This window comes from Sus scrofa, chromosome 2 (assembly GCF_054392235.1).
Source record: "Sus scrofa isolate SSC_HxYL_T2T_F1_AM1 chromosome 2, Sscrofa_HxYL_maternal_Yorkshire_Landrace_v2.0, whole genome shotgun sequence".
NCBI lineage: Eukaryota > Metazoa > Chordata > Mammalia > Artiodactyla > Suidae > Sus > Sus scrofa.
This window is the reverse complement of record NC_139384.1, coordinates 131,210,205-131,227,500: the sequence shown is the minus strand read 5'-3', so window position 1 is coordinate 131,227,500 and position 17,296 is coordinate 131,210,205.

The following is a 17,296-nucleotide window of genomic DNA, read 5'->3' as shown; positions in this document are numbered from 1 at the left end:
AGCTTGTGTTCTAGTTTGAGAGAACAGACATTAAATAAATAACTGCACAGAGTATGCTAAAGCATTAGTCATTTTTTAATGCATGTTTATAAAATGCCTTCCATATGCCGAACAAGGGATGAAAAAGAATGAGAAAGACGAGACACCTGCCCTCATGAGGCTTACAGTCCAGAGCATTAGCTAAGACTTGTAGCTCGCTTACAAGGATTTAAGGTCAATGGCAAATGATTCAACGGTTTTCTCTAACAGAGTGATATGATTCTATTTTTATTCTAGATGCAGCAGAAATAATTGATTGGGGGGGACAAAATGGGATTCAGAGAAACCAGCTACGAGTCAGGAGGTTGTTGCAGTGAAAGAGTTGAGAAACGACAGTGCCTTCAATGTGGTGCTGGCAGGTGAACAGGAAAGAAAGAAGAGAGCGACGTGACATATGTGGGAGAGAAAACAGATGAGATCTGCTGATGAATTAATCGTGAGGGGTGAGGAAGAACCAAGGCGTATCCCTGGGTTTCTAGTCTGAAAACTGACATGAGGAAGACTGCATAAGGGTTGACATTGGAGAGAAAAGCAAAGCCCTGTCTGGTCATAATATTTATGAGGCATCTAAATAGAGGCATGACTCTGATTTCCAGGGAAGAGCAGTAGATTGAAGATGCATCTTCAGGAGTCATCACATAAGGATGGTCTTTAAAATCATGGGAGTGAAGGCAGAGGCAAAAAAGGAGGGTGGCATTGTAGAGCCCGAGTGAATCTTAACATTTAAAGACGGGATGGAGGAGGAGAAGATCCGCAGGAAGTTATAAAGGAGCACACGGGGAAGGTCGGCTTGTGTTTGAGCCACTTAGCTCTAGGCTTCCCTAACTAATGCCTTGAGCCAAAGCTGTTTTTGTGGAGCAATGGAGAAAGACACCAATAGAATATGGTTAAAAAATAAATGGGGAGTTCCCGTTGTGGCACAGCCACAACAAATCCAACTAGTATCTGTGACGATGCGGGTTCAGTCCCTGGCCTTGCTCACTAGGTCAAGGATCCGGCGTTGCCGTGAGCGGTGGTGTAGGCTGCAGGTGTGGCTCTGGATCCTATGTTGCTGTGGCTGTGGTGTAGGCCAGCAGCTGTAGCTCTGATTCGACCCCTAGCCTGGGAACTTCCTTTTGCCCAGGGTACAGGCCTAAAAAGCAAAAAAAAAAAAAAAAAAAAAAAAAGTAAATGGCAGTTAGCAAGTTGTGATAGTATGTGCAGAGAAATCTTTAGTGAACATGGGTCTGAAGGGAATGAAAGAGGGCAGAAGCATCTGGAAGGAAACTCTGGATTAAGAGAAGGACTTGGGTGGGTGAGACGTGAGCATGATTAGAACATGAAAGGTAGGAGCACAGGGACAATGGCCAGTGGAACCTTGCTGAGAGGCTGGAGATGAAATCCACGCCTGTGGGCAGAATCAGGATCCTGAGGCGAGGAAAAGCAGCTCCCCTTGGATGGCACCCAGTCCGCCCCTTCCTCTGAGCACTACTGCACTGACAAAACAGGGTAAGAGGAGGAGCCGGTTCAAGAGCTGTGATTGAATGGGCTTCAGGATGAACTGAAGGAAAGGGGCCTGACTCCTTGAAAAGTAATTTGTTCAAAGGTCCCTGTCAAAGCTACTAGGCCTCAATAACAAGAAGACATCTACAGGATTTGGCAGGGAATCTGATTTTACATTGTCACAGGGCAAATTTGGGTAGGAAGAAGCCTGTCTGGTGGAAGAAAATTACTCTCTTCTGTCTCAGACAAGACCATAACAGGCTTTGACAGAAACCCGGAGAAATGGTGCAGCCTTTCCTTGTGTTTGTCAAAAGGCTGAGAGCGCCTTCCTTTTTCCAGCTTTGAGAGGCACACGGAGCAGAAGACAGATCTTCCAGGATAAGTAAAATTAAGGAACATCAGACTAAGTACGGGGAACGATAAAGCCAAGGGGTGGTGGTTCGAAGACACGGCTTTCAGCCTCTGCTGGGTACAGGCCAGGGTTTAGCTCCGAGACCTTACCTGTGAGTCTGAGAAGACATGTGAGGAATTTTCTGCATAGGCCTTTGAAAAGATCACACACACACTCAACCATATTTAATAAAACAGCTAAAGGATAGGTACCGTTCTATCTACATATATTTGTTTCCTTAAAGCACAGGATAAAGATGTTCAATTTTCCTAGTCATAGTTTTCAGGGCATGCTGGCATCTTCTGAGCGGACTTTTTCTACATACTGATAAATTTATCAAGCCCCATCCTATGGTTTATTTTTCTGACCCTTATGACACGGAGAAATGTTCAGTTGTTGGATGGCAAAGCACAGCCAAGAGGCCAACAGAGACTGGGGTAGCAGTGTCCTAGGCAGAGCAGCCCAGAGGCACTAAGCCAGCCTGTAGGGCTGGACTCTCAAACCCAAGCTCATAAAACAGCATCACAGGTAGTAAACAGAGGAGCAGTATACTATGGTGCAAAGAATGCTCACTTGGGAACCAGGCTTTTAGTGCTGGCCTGCCACTAACACAATGGTATAAGAGAGTGCCACTAACGAGTGGCCTGCCATTTGCTCATAGTGACTCTGGGCAAGTTACTAAACTCCTTGTCATTTCATCTGAAAAGTACCTCCAGGTACTCAGGAATTTTTGAGGTCTATCCTAGTTTTAAAAGCGCTTGATCTGATATATTAATCAGGATTAGTTTGGTTTCAAGTGACAGAAGCAGACCTCAAACTGACTTAAGTAAAAGGGGAGATTTATTGGTTCATATAACTGCAAAGCTATTGGCAGCCCACAGCCCCTTAGGAGGAATGTGAAAAGGGACTCCTGAGTGAGTATGCGGCTTGGCAGGCAATGGGAACCTTAGTGTGAAAACAACAACAAAAATAAAAAAGAACAGAAAACCATGTCCCTTCCTCTAGGTAGGTGCAGACGTGCTCCCAGATCCATAAAATGGACCTATAGCCCCTTCCCCCGCTTTGGCTGGGAACCCTCTGTGGTTCTCAAACTGTTCAACTCTATATAATGGCTCTGAATCCAAGGGGAATGTGGCATCAAGCCCAGCTGACCTAGGAACTCAAACACTGTCACCAGGTCTCACCTTTTCTTCCTGGCTCATCTTCTGTTGAATCCATTCGTGTGTGTGTGAAAGAGAGAGAGAGCAAGACACTGCATGCACCATGCCACATGCCTGTCTTGGGTCTGAGGGCAGGGTGCAGGTTTCATCAAACCACGGGGACTGACGAGCAAAACAGCTCTGGATGCTGTTCAGATGCTGAGCAGGGAAAAAATAATCCTTGTCCTTTTATGCATTCTATAGTTTTCAACCAGCTTACCAAGAAGTCTTAGAAGCGTGAGGAACCTCTCAGGTTATTACATCAGCAGAAACCTTGCAATGACAGCAGCCAGTGCTGACAGTACTGTGGTGAACCTGGTATATTTGCACAAGGCTGGGGCCATCATTAATTGGCACGTGGCTTCGGAAAGCAATTGAGCAAATGTGATCAAATAAGAATAAAAATTGCTTGTATCATCTTGTCCTTAGTAATACCTTTAAGAACTTATTCAAGAGAACTAACTTGAATTTAAAAATTCATGTGGTGTGAAAATGTTTATTCGACATTATCTATGATAAGTTGGAAATGACCTAGATGTCAATCACAGGGGAACAGATAAGTACATTACAACCTAAGGACTAAATGAAATATTGAGTAGCCATTAAAATGACAACTTTGAAGAGTATGTAGCAAGTATGCTAAATGAAATAAGGTATGTAACCCTTTAGTGACAACAGGAAAATATGTAAGCACACAGACAAAACCCAGAAAGAAACCCCTACAAATGGAAATCAGGTGGGTGTTTACAGTGGAGGGTAGTGGAAAACTATTTTGTCTTTAAGTTTCATGCAATGTAGAGAAAATACGGTTTTATTAAAAATAAAATTTAGTGAAAAAATTCTGTGATTTCCTCATGGGGTGTTTGTGAGGATTAAATAATACATATAATGCTTAGGGAATACCTGCCACGTATTGGGGATGAAATGAATGCTGGTCATCAGTAATAAGGTAATACATTTACAACACTGAATGAGTATTCCATAGTGTTAGAAGAGGACAGAAAGTGACTTTCTCACTTGAGACATCTCCATTAATTCTAAGAGGATGCAATTTCCCTGTACTATAAATCCCCTTCCCAACTCACACTGCCTTACTCTATTACCCAACCTCGAGCACCTTCTATGGTGTTTCCTCAGAGGTTTGTGATGAGGGATCCTGACCTGACAGAGGTCCCCTCGGAAAGTTCTGCTGGGAGGCTCAGAACATAAGTACCTGCCTGGATTAATACAGCTCGAAGGAAGGTGAGGAGAAGGGGAGAGTGGCATTAACAGAGGAAGAGGGAAAAACTTTAAAAAGTCAGTGTTTTGACAGCTATATACAAAACAGATAAACAACAAGGTCCTAAGGCATAGCACAGGGAACTATATTCAGTATCTTGTAATGAACTATATGGCAAAGAATCTGACATGAGTGTATGTCAAACAAATACATTGGTTTCCTATGATTTAAGGAAACAAATATATTTAGGTAGAGTGGCACCTATCCTTTAGCTGCTTTGTTAAATATGGTTGAATTTGTGTGTGATCTTTTCGAAGGCCTATGTATGGAGAACTGAATCACTTTGCTGCACACCGGAAATTAACACAACATTGTAAACCAACTACACTTCCCTTTTCAGAAATCAATGTTTTAATCACATAAGATGTAAATACATTCTCATTCTAAAATGTTAGACCATTACAGCTATCATGTCAGTGAAGGCTAAGACATCTGTCTCAGTCAGCTTGGGCTGCCACGACAAAATACCAGACTGGGTGACCTGAAAGACATTTATTTTGTCACAGTTCTGGAGACTGGAAGTCCAAGTTCAAGGTTCCTACAGAGGTTTAGGGTTTGGTCTCCGGTGGGAACTCTTTTGCCAGCTTCTCAGTGTGTTTTCACATGGTGAAGAGAGGGGGGATTGTCCTGGGGAAGAACTAGCTCTCTGGTGTCTCTTCTTACAAGGACACTCACCCCATAAAAACAGGGTCCTACCTTTATGGCCCCATTTAACCTTAATTACTTCCTTACTCCAAACACAGTCACCCTGGGAGTTAGGGCGATAGCATATACATTTTTTTTTGGGGGGGGGTGTCACATATACTCAGTCCATAGTAACATCCTCCCCTCCTCCCCCCACCTAAAGGCTTCTTCCCCAATTATGACCTCCATTATCAATTGTCTGGTACAGGGATGTTCCAGACCTTTTTCTTAAAAACAAAAAACAAAAACTATAGATTTTATGAGGTTATTTGAATTCTGTCCAGGTTTTAAAATCTTCCTGTGTATAGACTTCTTCAACTTGTTTTTTTAATAAAATATCTACAATGTTATGTGGTGAATTCGCAGAGTGATATATAGATATCTATTACTTTTTAGTTGCCACATGATATTCTGAAATATGATTACCAGATCCTATTAGGTATTTTATTTTTTTACTTTTTTATTTTTCTTTCTTCTTTTAATGGTCACAACTGAGATATATGGAAGTTCCCAGACGAGGAGTCCAATTAGAGCTTCCAGCCAGCCTATGCCACAGCCATAGCAAGGTGGGATCTGAGCAGTATCTGCGACCTACACCACAGCTTGTGGCATCACTGGATCCTTAACCCAGTGAGAAAGGCCAGAGATCAAACTTGCATCCTCGTGGACATTATGTTGGGTTCTTAACCCGCTGAGCCACAAGAGGAACTCCCTATTAGCTATTTCAAATAACTACCACCACAGTGATAAAAGTTTAAGTCATTTCTAGTATTTTTTCCTGGTTACAGACTATAGTGCAATGAAAAATTTTATACATGCTTCTCTATGCACAAAGGGGAATGGATATTTCTCCAGGACAGATACCCAGAGGCTGAACTGCTAGATCATGGAATAGACCTGTTATCAATTTTAAGAGATACTGTCAAAGTGTCCTCCAAGGTGGCTATCCCAACTTATATTCTCACTAGTAATTTATTCGGCTGCTTGAACAACCTTGTCAACATATGTACAAAAGTTATTGTTTAAATTTGATATGTACAAAAGTTATTGTTTAAATTTGTACTTCCCTGAATAATGTGAGGTTGAGCATCCTCTGGGATATTTTTTGGCCAACTGTATTCCCTGCTAAGTTCTGCTTCTTGATGTGATTTGCCCATTTTTTTTTTTCCCTATCAAATTGTTTGTCATTGTCTTAATCTGTCTGGCTTCTTTAAATGTTCTTTACCCTTTGCCTGTTAGTTAGGTTGCAAATGTTGTCTTCCAGTCTGCCATCTGCTTTTTTATTTACAGTATATCTTGTTTTATACATTTTTTGAAAATGGTTAAAACTTCTAATATTTTCCTTTAGAGGTTTTGCTCTCAGGGTCTTAAGAAGGATTTTTCTGTCCCAAGATTATAAGCATGTTCTCTTGTATCATCATCTAATTCTTTTATATTTTTTTGTTTTACTTTTAGATCTTTAATCCACTTGAAATTTTTTTGAGCATTACAACAGTTTCATTTTTATTATAGTTGATTTACAATGTTCTGTCAATTTGGGCTGTACAGCAAAGTGACCCAGTTATACATTTATATACTTTTTTTTTTCACATTATCCTCCATCATGTTCCATCACCAGTGATTAGATATAGTTCCCTGTGCTATACAGCAGGACCTCATTGCTTAACCATTCCAAATGCAATTGTTTGCATCTACTAACCCCAAACTCCCAGAGCCTCCCACTGCATCTCCCTCCTTCCTGGCAACCACAAGTTTGTTCTCCATGCCCCTGAGTTTGCTTTTTTTCTGTAGATAGGTTCATTTGTGCCACATATTAGATTCCAGATATGTGATATCAGATGGTATTTGTCTTTCTCTTTCTGACTTATTTCACTTAGTTTAAGAGTCTCTAGATCCATCCATGTTGCTGCAAATGGCATTATGTTTGTTCTTTTTCACGGCTGAGTAGTATTCCATTGTGTATATATACCATGTCTTCTTAATCCATTCACTTGTCATTGGACATTTAGGTTGTTTCCATGTCTTGGCTATGTAAATAGTGCTGCAATGAACATAGGAGTGCATGTACCTTTTCCAATGCAAGTTTTGTCTGGATACATGACCAGGAGTGGGATTTTGAAAGTGATATGAGGTGGGAACTAACTATTATCCAAGTGGATAGCCAGTTATCCCAGTGCAGAGAATTGATTCTTTGTTAGAAGCTCAAGCTCTAAAAAAAGAAAACATTTTTTGCATCTCACTGTTTCTGGACCCAGCTCAGGAGGAAAATGAACTGGTGTATACAGCTGTGCCCCAAATACTCCAGAAGAACAGAACCACACCCTTGAAGCACAGAACCCAGGGCATCCAGTCTCCATGTAACAGACAGAGGCTGCAACTGATATTTTAGTAAGCTTAAATATTAAACTCAAATCTCAAGGCAGCTTCAACACTGATGCCTCTCAAAAGAAAATCATTTTTTCTATAAATCAAATTATCAACTCCTGATTTACCTCTATTATAATTAAGATTTTCCTCTACTTTGGTTTTGATTGAATGAGCACACACAAATTTACACAATTTTCAGAAATTGTATTAAGGGCAGTTTTACCAAAACATAACACGCATTAGAACCAGCCTCTATTTTGTCAAGTTATCAGCAGCGTTAAACACCACGGGCCTCCAAGATGTTTTGGACTTTTGTATGTTTCTCCAAAGGGCTGAACAAGGAACCAGCTGCATGTAACTCAAACACTTCCTTGGCCTGACTGCATGGTGGGTACCGAAGGCCTGGCTCTGAATTCTGCCTCAGCCACGTTACAACTACAAGACATTGGCTACATTTTCTTAATATCCATTTGCCTCATTTGCCTCATCTGTTGAATGGGGGCAATAATAATACTTAGATAGTAGAATGATTATATAAAGACTAAATGGGTTAATACCCACAAAGCTCTTAGAAAAGTCTCCACATGACCTATGTTCCATGTCAGGGAAAGATTTCAGGCCTGCAGGGGCCACTTTCCTAATGTCCCACTTTTTTTTTTTTTTTTTTTTTTTTTTTTTGCTATTTCTTTGGGCCGCTCCCGCGGCATATGGAGGTTCCCAGGCTAGGGGTCAAATCGGAGCTGTAGCCACCAGCCTATGCCAGAGGCACAGCAACGCAGGATCCGAGCCGCGTCTGCAACCTACACCACAGCTCACGGCAACGCCGGATCGTTAACCCACTGAGCAAGGGCAGGGACCGAACCCGCAACCTCATGGTTCCTAGTCGGATTCGGTAACCACTGCGCCACGATGGGAACTCCCTAATGTCCCACTTTTCTCCTTCTTAAACGTTCATGTTTTCAGATTCACTTCTCTTTTCCAGTATCAGGACTTTCTTGCATATTTTCAGAGATAGAGTCTTTGTCCCAAAGGGGACATGTCTTTACCACTAACCTGATGAGAACATGTCTTTGCCACTGGCCTGATAAGGACATGTCTTTGGTGCTATCCTGATAAGGAGAGCACCCTGATTTCCACCCCCAGCTTGATCCCAGGGGATGTGTGTCCCACCATTTCGTGGTCACCCCAGTCCAGCCCTAGGTCCCCAGCACACCCACTTCCCCATGAAGCTTTGACGGCATGCTTGCCATGTTTACTCTCCGAGATATTATTAATGAGTGGCATTTTGCTAGGATATTTCAGGTATCTAATCCAACATTAAGGAAAAAAAAAAAAAAAAAAACTAAAGCCCAGGATCGCCAGGGTCACCTAGGTGTCTTGGGTCCCACGCTGTGCACCTGTACCATAAAGGCTACCTTCGCATGCACCCAGCTATACCCTAACAGAGGCCATCATCTTATAGAGCCCAGGCTTCAGTTCGCGTCCAAGACTCCCCTGTTATCCCCACCCTGGGGAATGATCATTTTGGGGAACAGTTTGCACGTTTTGGGCTCTGTCCTGAAACTGATGAAGTCCTTGTCACCCAAGAGGGGCCACAAAATGTACAGGGTTCTTTGGTTTGCAGGTGAGGGGAGAACCAGTGTTGGAAAGATTAGTCACTGCAGGCTGAGGAAGTGGTGGGCATTGCTCCTTCTGGGGAAGTCCCAGAATGGGAGGAGAAAAGGGACAAGGACAAGAAAGGGGAGGGTCTGGAAGGGAAGAAAGGAATGGGAGACCTAGTCAGGGGAGAAGGACAGAGCTGTATGGACAGTGAGACACGGGAAAGAACTGCAGGGAGCAAGGGCCAATGTTTGGATGAGAACCAAGAGGAACAGGGATGGCCAGCACAGTGGATCCCGTTCCCAAATCTAGAAGAAAGCCCCTCTGATGTTGACAGAGGCTAGATGCCCTCTTATGCTACAAGATAAGAAGTGCTAGGCCAGGCTCGTAAGCACTGTGCAAATATTTAATTTGTAAAATAACAACACAATGGGGAGGAGATCAAGAGGGCAGAGTAGGAGGACCCTTATCTCACCTCCTCCACAAATACATCAAAAGTACATCTGCCACAGAGAAAGGAAACAAACTTATGGTTACCAAAGGGGAAAGAGTAGGGAGGGATAGATTGGGAATTTTGGATTAACAGACACATTACTGTACATAAAATAGATGAAAACATGGACCTACTGCATAGCACAGGGAACTTGATTCAATGTCTTATAATAACCTATAATGGAAAATAATCTGAAAAAGAATATATATATAATATATAGATATACATATAAAAATATACACATATATATGTATGTACATATAACTGCATTACTTTGCTGTACATCTGAAACACTGTAAGTCATCCTCAATTTAAAAATTGAAATTAAAAATGCAGAGTTCCTGTTGTGGCTCAGTGAGTTATGAATCTGACTAGTATCCATGAGAATATGGGTTCAATCCCTGGCCTCACTCAGTGGGTTAAGGATCTGGCATTGCTGTGGCTGTGGTGTAGGCCAGCAGCTGCAGCTCTGATTCAACCCCTAGCCTGGGAATTTCCATATGCCATGGGTACAGCCCTAAAAAGCAAAAAAAAAAAAAAAAAAAGAAAGAAAGAAACAGGCATGTACGCGTTGGCCTTAATAGGTATGTACAGTACATACCCCCCATAAACATCAGAATACAAATTCTTCTCAAGCGCCCATTCAAAGTTCTTCAGGATATGTCACATGCTGGGCCACAAAACAAGTCTCAACAAATTTCAGAGAAAAGAAATTATATCAAGCATTTTTTCTGACCACAATAGGATGAAATCAGAAGTCAATTCCAGAGAGAAAAATGGGAAAACACAAACACATGAAGACTAACAATATGCTACTAAAAAACCAATGGGTCAATGAAGAAGTCATAAAGGAAATCAGAGAATAGCTTGAGACAAATAAGGGCAAAAGAAACAAAAGCAAAAATACACAAATGGGACCTAATTAAACTTAAAAGCTTTTACACAACAATGGAAATATGGACATAATGAAAACACAACCTACTGAATAGGAGAAAATATTCGCAAATGGTAGCACTGATAATATCCAAAATATAAAAACAGCTCATATAATTCAATATTTAAAAAACCATAATAAAAATGAGCAGAAGATCTGAATAGATGTTTTTTCAAAGAAGACATACAGATGGCCAAAAAGTACATGAAAAGATGTTCAAAGTCAATGATCATCAGAGAAAGGCACATCAAAACCACAATGAGCTATCACCTCATACCTCTTAGAATGGCTTTCATCAAAAAGTCCACAAATTACAAATGTTAGTGAGGATGTGGAGAAGAAGGAACCCTAGTACACTGTTGGCAGGAATGTAAATTGGTGCAACCACTACGGAAAATAGTATGGAAGTTCCTTAAAACTTGAAAACAGAACTACCCTATGATCTAGCGATTCCACTCCTGGGTATATATCCAAAGAAAATGAAAAGGCTATTTTGAAAGATACATGCACCCCAATGTTCATAGCATCATAGCAGCATTATTTACAACAGCCAACATAGAGAAGTGATCTAAGTGTCCATCAACAGATTAATGGATAAAGAAGCTGTAGTATATATACACACACACATCCATATATATACAAAAATATTTTTATATTCCATATACCACAAAAAGAAGAATGAGATTTTGCAATAACAATGACCTGGCAAGTATCTTGCTTAGTGAAATAAGTCAAATGCAGAAAGATAAATACTATATGTTATCATTTATGTGTGGAATCTTAAAAAATGGGACAAATTAAACAGTATAATAAAAATAAAACAAACTTACGTGTATAGAGAACAATTGGTTACCAGTAGGGAGAGGGAAGTGAGGAGATACAAAATAGGGGTAGGAAATTATGAGATACAAACTACTATGTATAAAATAAATGACAAGGATAAATACATAGCACAGGGAATATAGCCAATATGTTATAGTAACCTTAAGTTGAGTATAATACATAAGAATATGAGATCACTGTGTTGTACATCTGAAACTAATGTAATGTTATAAATTAACTACACTTCAATAAAAATAACTACAATAGTTCTATGTATATAGACATTTTAGTGTAGTCTATATATTTTACATATACATGTTATATGCAGTATTTTTAGGCATGTGGTATATGTGTGAATATGGACATTATTTGACTAAAAGGTTCAAAGAGATCATGTGAGAACTTTTCCAAATGTGAGACCCAAACCCAGTGGCCCTGCTGGCCACTCCTTTATGTAAGCCTCTCTGGAGGATAGTAAGCATATTTCCCAGGATTCAGCTAACTGTGGAGGGGCGAGACTAAAGACCTGTGTTCCCAAAGTTCATATGTTCAAGTCTGAACTCCTAGTAGGGCTGTATTTGGAAAAAGGACATAGTTAAGGTTAAATTGGGTCAAGAGAGTGGGGCCCTGATCCAATGGAATTAGTGCTCTTAGAAGACGAGACACAAGAGAGCTCCCTCTCCGTTCTCTGCATGTACCAGGAAAGGTCACGTGAGGACACAGTGAGGGAAGACGTCTGTAAGCCAGCAAGAGAGGGCTCACCAGAAAACGAATCAGCCAGAACCGTGATCTTGGATTTCTAGCCTCCAGAACTGTGAGAAAACAAATAGCTGTTGTCTCTGACACTCAGTCTTGGCTATGCTATTACAGCAGCCCAAGTTAACATAGAGGCCCACAGGGAGGTAGTAATGTCAGGCTACCTGGCCTTTTACCTCTTGATCTTTGAAAGTGATCGTCTGATGTAACCAGCAAGGAGCAAGAAATACCCTCATCATCATACCAGCTATTTCTCATTTGGAGCCTCCTAGCTCAGCATTACCTATTCCTACTCTTACCACTAAACAGCAGCACTGCCCCAAAGCAAACTGTACTAAAGACAAAAACAACAACACACCAGATGATGCCTATTGTAACATTACACAAACTTGTAAAGAGAACAGTGTTTTTGAGAGCATTTCTCAAATGCTAATCACCTTTCTCTAAATATTACCTAGTGCACAGCCCATGCACCCAGTGGCCCTGACATGACTGACATTAAACCTGGTGAGGTGTGATTAATCATTCAGTCACTCAACAAATATGTATTGCATTTTAAGGATGTGGCAGGTACTGTTCTAGGCACTGGGGATAGAGTGGTACATGAAAAGTCAGGTCCTGCCCCACTGAAGCTTAGTCTGAGGGCCAGGAAACAGATACTAAAGAAATAAGCATGGGAGTTCCCCTCGTGGTTCAGTGGTTAACGAATCTAACTAGGAACCATGAGGTTGCGGGTTCGATCCCTGCCCTTGCTCAGTGGGTTAAGGATCTGGCGTTGTCGTGAGCTGTGGTGTAGGTTGCAGACGCGGCTTGGATCCCATGTTGCTGTGGCTCTGGTGTAAGCCAGTGACTACAGCTCCGATTAGACCCCTAGCCTGGGAATCTCCATATGCCACGGTAGCGGCCCTAGAAAAGGCAAAAAGACAAAAAAAAAAAAAAAAAAAGAAAAAAAGAAAAAAAAAAAAGAAAAAAGAAAAAAAGAAAGAAGCATGTAAATATATACAGGTTCATAAGGCAAAAGGGCTTCTAGGAGGCGTGAAGTAGAGTAAGGGGTATCAGAGGAAGGACAATGGGTTGAGGATCTAGAACTTTATATGTGGTGGGAGGCTTGACATTTGAGCAAAGACCTGAAAGAAAGGGAGGAACTGAGCCCAAGGGGTATCTCAAGAAATGGTGTTTTGAGATAAGGAGAAACAAGAGCATGCGGTGGGATGTCGAGTGAATGAGGGGAGGAGTGGAGAAGAACAGGAGAGGTGGAGAAGAGACCACAGGCGTGGGCTTTGGGCTTCACCCTGAAGGAGGTAGGAAAGAAACCACCGGATGGTTTGGAGCAGAGGAGTGGCATGACTTTATTGAAATCGCTAAAGGATCACTCTAACGGTGACCTTGGGACTAGATCGCAGGGTACAGAATACAGCAAGGAGGGAGGAGTTATGACAAGACTCCAGATGAAAATGACGGTGGTGTGGACCAGTATGATGATGGAGGAAATGACAAGCACTTAGACTCTGGATGCAGTCTGAAGGCAGAGCCCGCAGGATTTGCTGATGAACTGGATGTGATGAATGGGAGGAGAGGAGTCAGGATGCCTTTAAGTTATCCTGCCTGAGCATTTCAAAGGATGGGGTTGTGGTATGATCCAGAGACAGCGTGCTGGTAACTAAAGTACCACTGCATCTGGGTCACGGGCAGCCACCACACCTTTGCTCAGAGCCAGAGAGCATGAGGCTCGATGTGCGTCAATCAGTACCACCCTACAACGTGGTTCTCAGGACAGTTGATACCGTGCGCTTTATGAGAAAAAGAGCTGAACAGTTGATTCCCGTTGACCCCCCTAAAAAGTGACTGGAAACAGTGACGTATTGACTAATGAATTAAGCAAAAAAGGGAAAATTCACCAAGGCAAGGGAGTCTAACAAAACAATGTTAACACTGGGCTAAAATAATACAAAAATCCATGCCTGCCATCTTGTTCCCAGGGTAGAGAAGGGTACATAAATGCAAAAGAGGAGATGAGGGTGAGGGCCTTTCAAAAATTTGCTTCAACACAAAAAAAAAAGGCTTTAAAAGGCTGTTTGGAGAAAGGAAATGACTCAGTGGCTTTGAGGCATGGAGAGAAAGGAAGAACTGGGAGGAAATCAGTGCGTATGTTTTTGTAAGAGTCTTAATGATACAGTTCACAACACAGTATTTCTTAAGAAAAGACGTGGGTAGGTTTTCAGTTCAAATGTTAAAATGTAACATGCTAGTTTAAATTAATAAGTACCTCGTTATGAATAGAGGTGTATTTAAGAGGTTTCACACAGAAAGTGACATCAATTGTTCCACGTGTCTTAAATTTTGGTGAAGTACAGATTTAAGCGCTAGTAGCTAGTGACTGAATCATCTGAAACTTTTGGGAAGTGCCAAAGAATATGTTATTTATTTTATAAAGTAATATTTAAGCTCATTTCCATCTAAAAGTTATCCCTGAAAACATTCTTAAACCTAGCTAGTTAAGTGTTGTCAGCATTTTATAGGACTATTAACTGGAGACCTGTCCAGGTATAAAATCCAAAATCAGCTTAAGACATTAGAAAACCATTCTTGTATTTTATAATTATATGCAAGGTAGTTTTCAGATGATCATTTTATATTCAAAGATGTTATTTTTCATACTTCACTTAAAAATCTATTTTAGTTCCAAGCATATCATTTTTTAAAGTACTTTTCATTGTCCACAATTATCCAGCCTAAGTTTGATGTTTAAAACAGCTGTCTTCTGTTTTAAAGTTTTAATATTAAAACAAACAAAACACTCAGTTGTCTCCATTTCTCTGGTTATTAAATTGCTCTTAAATACACATTCATCATAAGCTGCCTGGCAAAAGTCTTTCAGTTGATATCAGTACAGTGCTTTTTCACATAATCTAAAAATTAGACTTGGAATGAAATGAAGCATAACTTGATATTTAAGCATAAGCCAAAACAATTCCCTCTTCTAGAGGTCTTCCACTACCTGGAAGCAAAGGCCTTAAAACCAATCCTCAAAAAGCAAGTATATTTTACTACACCATTCTTTGGGCTAAACAGCAAATTCCAAAGTAGTGTTTAATCATCCGGTTTATCTGGTTATGAACATTATAAATTACCTTTCGCTAACCTCATTTTTTAAAACATTCACATCCAAGAAGATACTTTTAAGTCTAAATGGTAGTAGAAGGGACAATGAAAAGAAGCGATGCTGGAACAGAAATATGAAAATAAGGTCAGAGACCGATTTTGTTCTGTGTTACATAACTAAAGATTTCGATTAACTGTAAAGAGCTCTTGTGAGGGGAAAAAAATGGAGTTCTGGTTTACTTAACATTGATTGTTCATTCACTACCTTATTTCTAATCCACCATTCTCTTCCCTTCCCAAACAATAATTTGATATCAGAAGTGAGTGGAGCCCAGGCGTCAGTGTGGGACAGTGGCGTGATTGTCACACACAGAGAGGGTGCCACCCATGAAGCTATTCATGGAGGCACACACAGTTAGACCACTGTTAGCACACTCCGGCTTACCCGGGCAGCCATTGTGGAGTTGCTCTTGCATTGTCCCCAGGGGATTCAAAATGCAGTCCTATCTCCATACACTGTGGTCTTCTGGCGTTAGATTTATATCCTCATTGCAACTTAATATCAAGCATCTCGTTTTGTAATGGTGGTGTTGACTTACCACTAATAGCTGTAAATCCTTTTCTCCTCATTCGAAAAACAAGGTAGAATCTGTACATTGAAAGGTCTATGCTGGGGGAAAGCCTAAATTTTGTTCATCTTCAGAATTGAAATCTCAAAATAACTTTCTAATTTTTTTTTCCTTTCCCTTTCCAAACGGTCCTATCCCATCCAACAATCTATTTCTTTTCCTACCGAATCCCTGAAAAAGAACTCACTGCTTTCACAAATTCAGGCCCTCTTTTATGCAACAGGCTCCTACAGTCTGCTAAGTGTTAGAGACATCAGAGAAACAAAAAAGAGATGTAGTGTAGTCCCATGACTCAAGGAGCTTCTGAACGAACAGGAAAGAGAAGCATTCAGCAAGCAATTGGACCGAAAATTAACTAGCTATGTATATGGACTAATCTGGTAAGGCACTCTGCGAATACATAATGGAGGGGCAATGACAAGTGTATTCTGAAGTATCAAAGAAGTATTTCTTGAGCAAGAAATATTTAGGCTGAATCTTTAAGGATGAACAATAATTAGCCAGATAAAGAGGTGAAAGGGCGAGATGACGGTGTTTCAGTACAGGCCCATTGCTACAAAGGAACCTGGAACTTTCCACACTGGTAACGTGGCAGAGGGAAGATAGTGATGAGAGCCCCCTAGAAAGATGAGACCAAAGAGGTAGGCAAGGACCAAATTACGCAGAATCCTTAAAGGCCTTCTTAAGGTTTGGGGATTCAAAGAGTTTTAAGCATGGGAAGCAATGTGATCAGATATGCATCTTTCAATTGGGACAATGAACTGGAGGACAAGAATAAACAGGATATATTTATGTTAATTCAGGTGGAAAATCCACCAAAAATAGTGCTTCTGGGTACTTACAGTATCTATAAAAGTAGAGAAAGGGAATCATAAAGATGCAAAGGAAACTCATGACGGTGTTACTACAAACAAGTGGAGGGGAATGAGAGAGACAGTGTTGATTATAAGGAAGTGATGCTTTATACACCATGTTTTATTGTCTACAATAAGGACGGGAAACAAGTGAGACAAAATACTAACAGTAGTTAGTTCTGGGTGGTGAAAATTGGGATATTTCATTCTTCTTGGAAATTTTCTGTATCTTTCAGGGGCTCAAAAGAAAACAAACTCATCTCCACGTAAAAACTTTTAAAGTCGAAATGGTAGTAGGAGGGGCAATTAAAAGAAGTTTTAAAAAGGAAAGTAGGAGAACCAGGAGAGAGATGTGCTGTAGAAATCAAGAACAAAGGGTGTTTTCCAGAGGAAGGAGCGGTTGTGTTCACCATTGCTGAGGCTTCAAACAAAACCTTGACAGTTTTCACTGGATTTACATCACAAATGTCGCTGAAGACTTTAGCAAAAGCCTTGGCAAAGGAGTGCTGGGAACAGAAGCCAGACAGGAACAGGTAACTGGGAGAGGAGGAAGTGTCAATGGTGACTGTCAACAATCCTTTATCTTTGAAAAAGAGGAGAGCAGGGGGAGCTGCAAAGGCCTAGAAGATCCAAGGAGGGCTCGTTTTTAAGATCAAGAGATTAAAG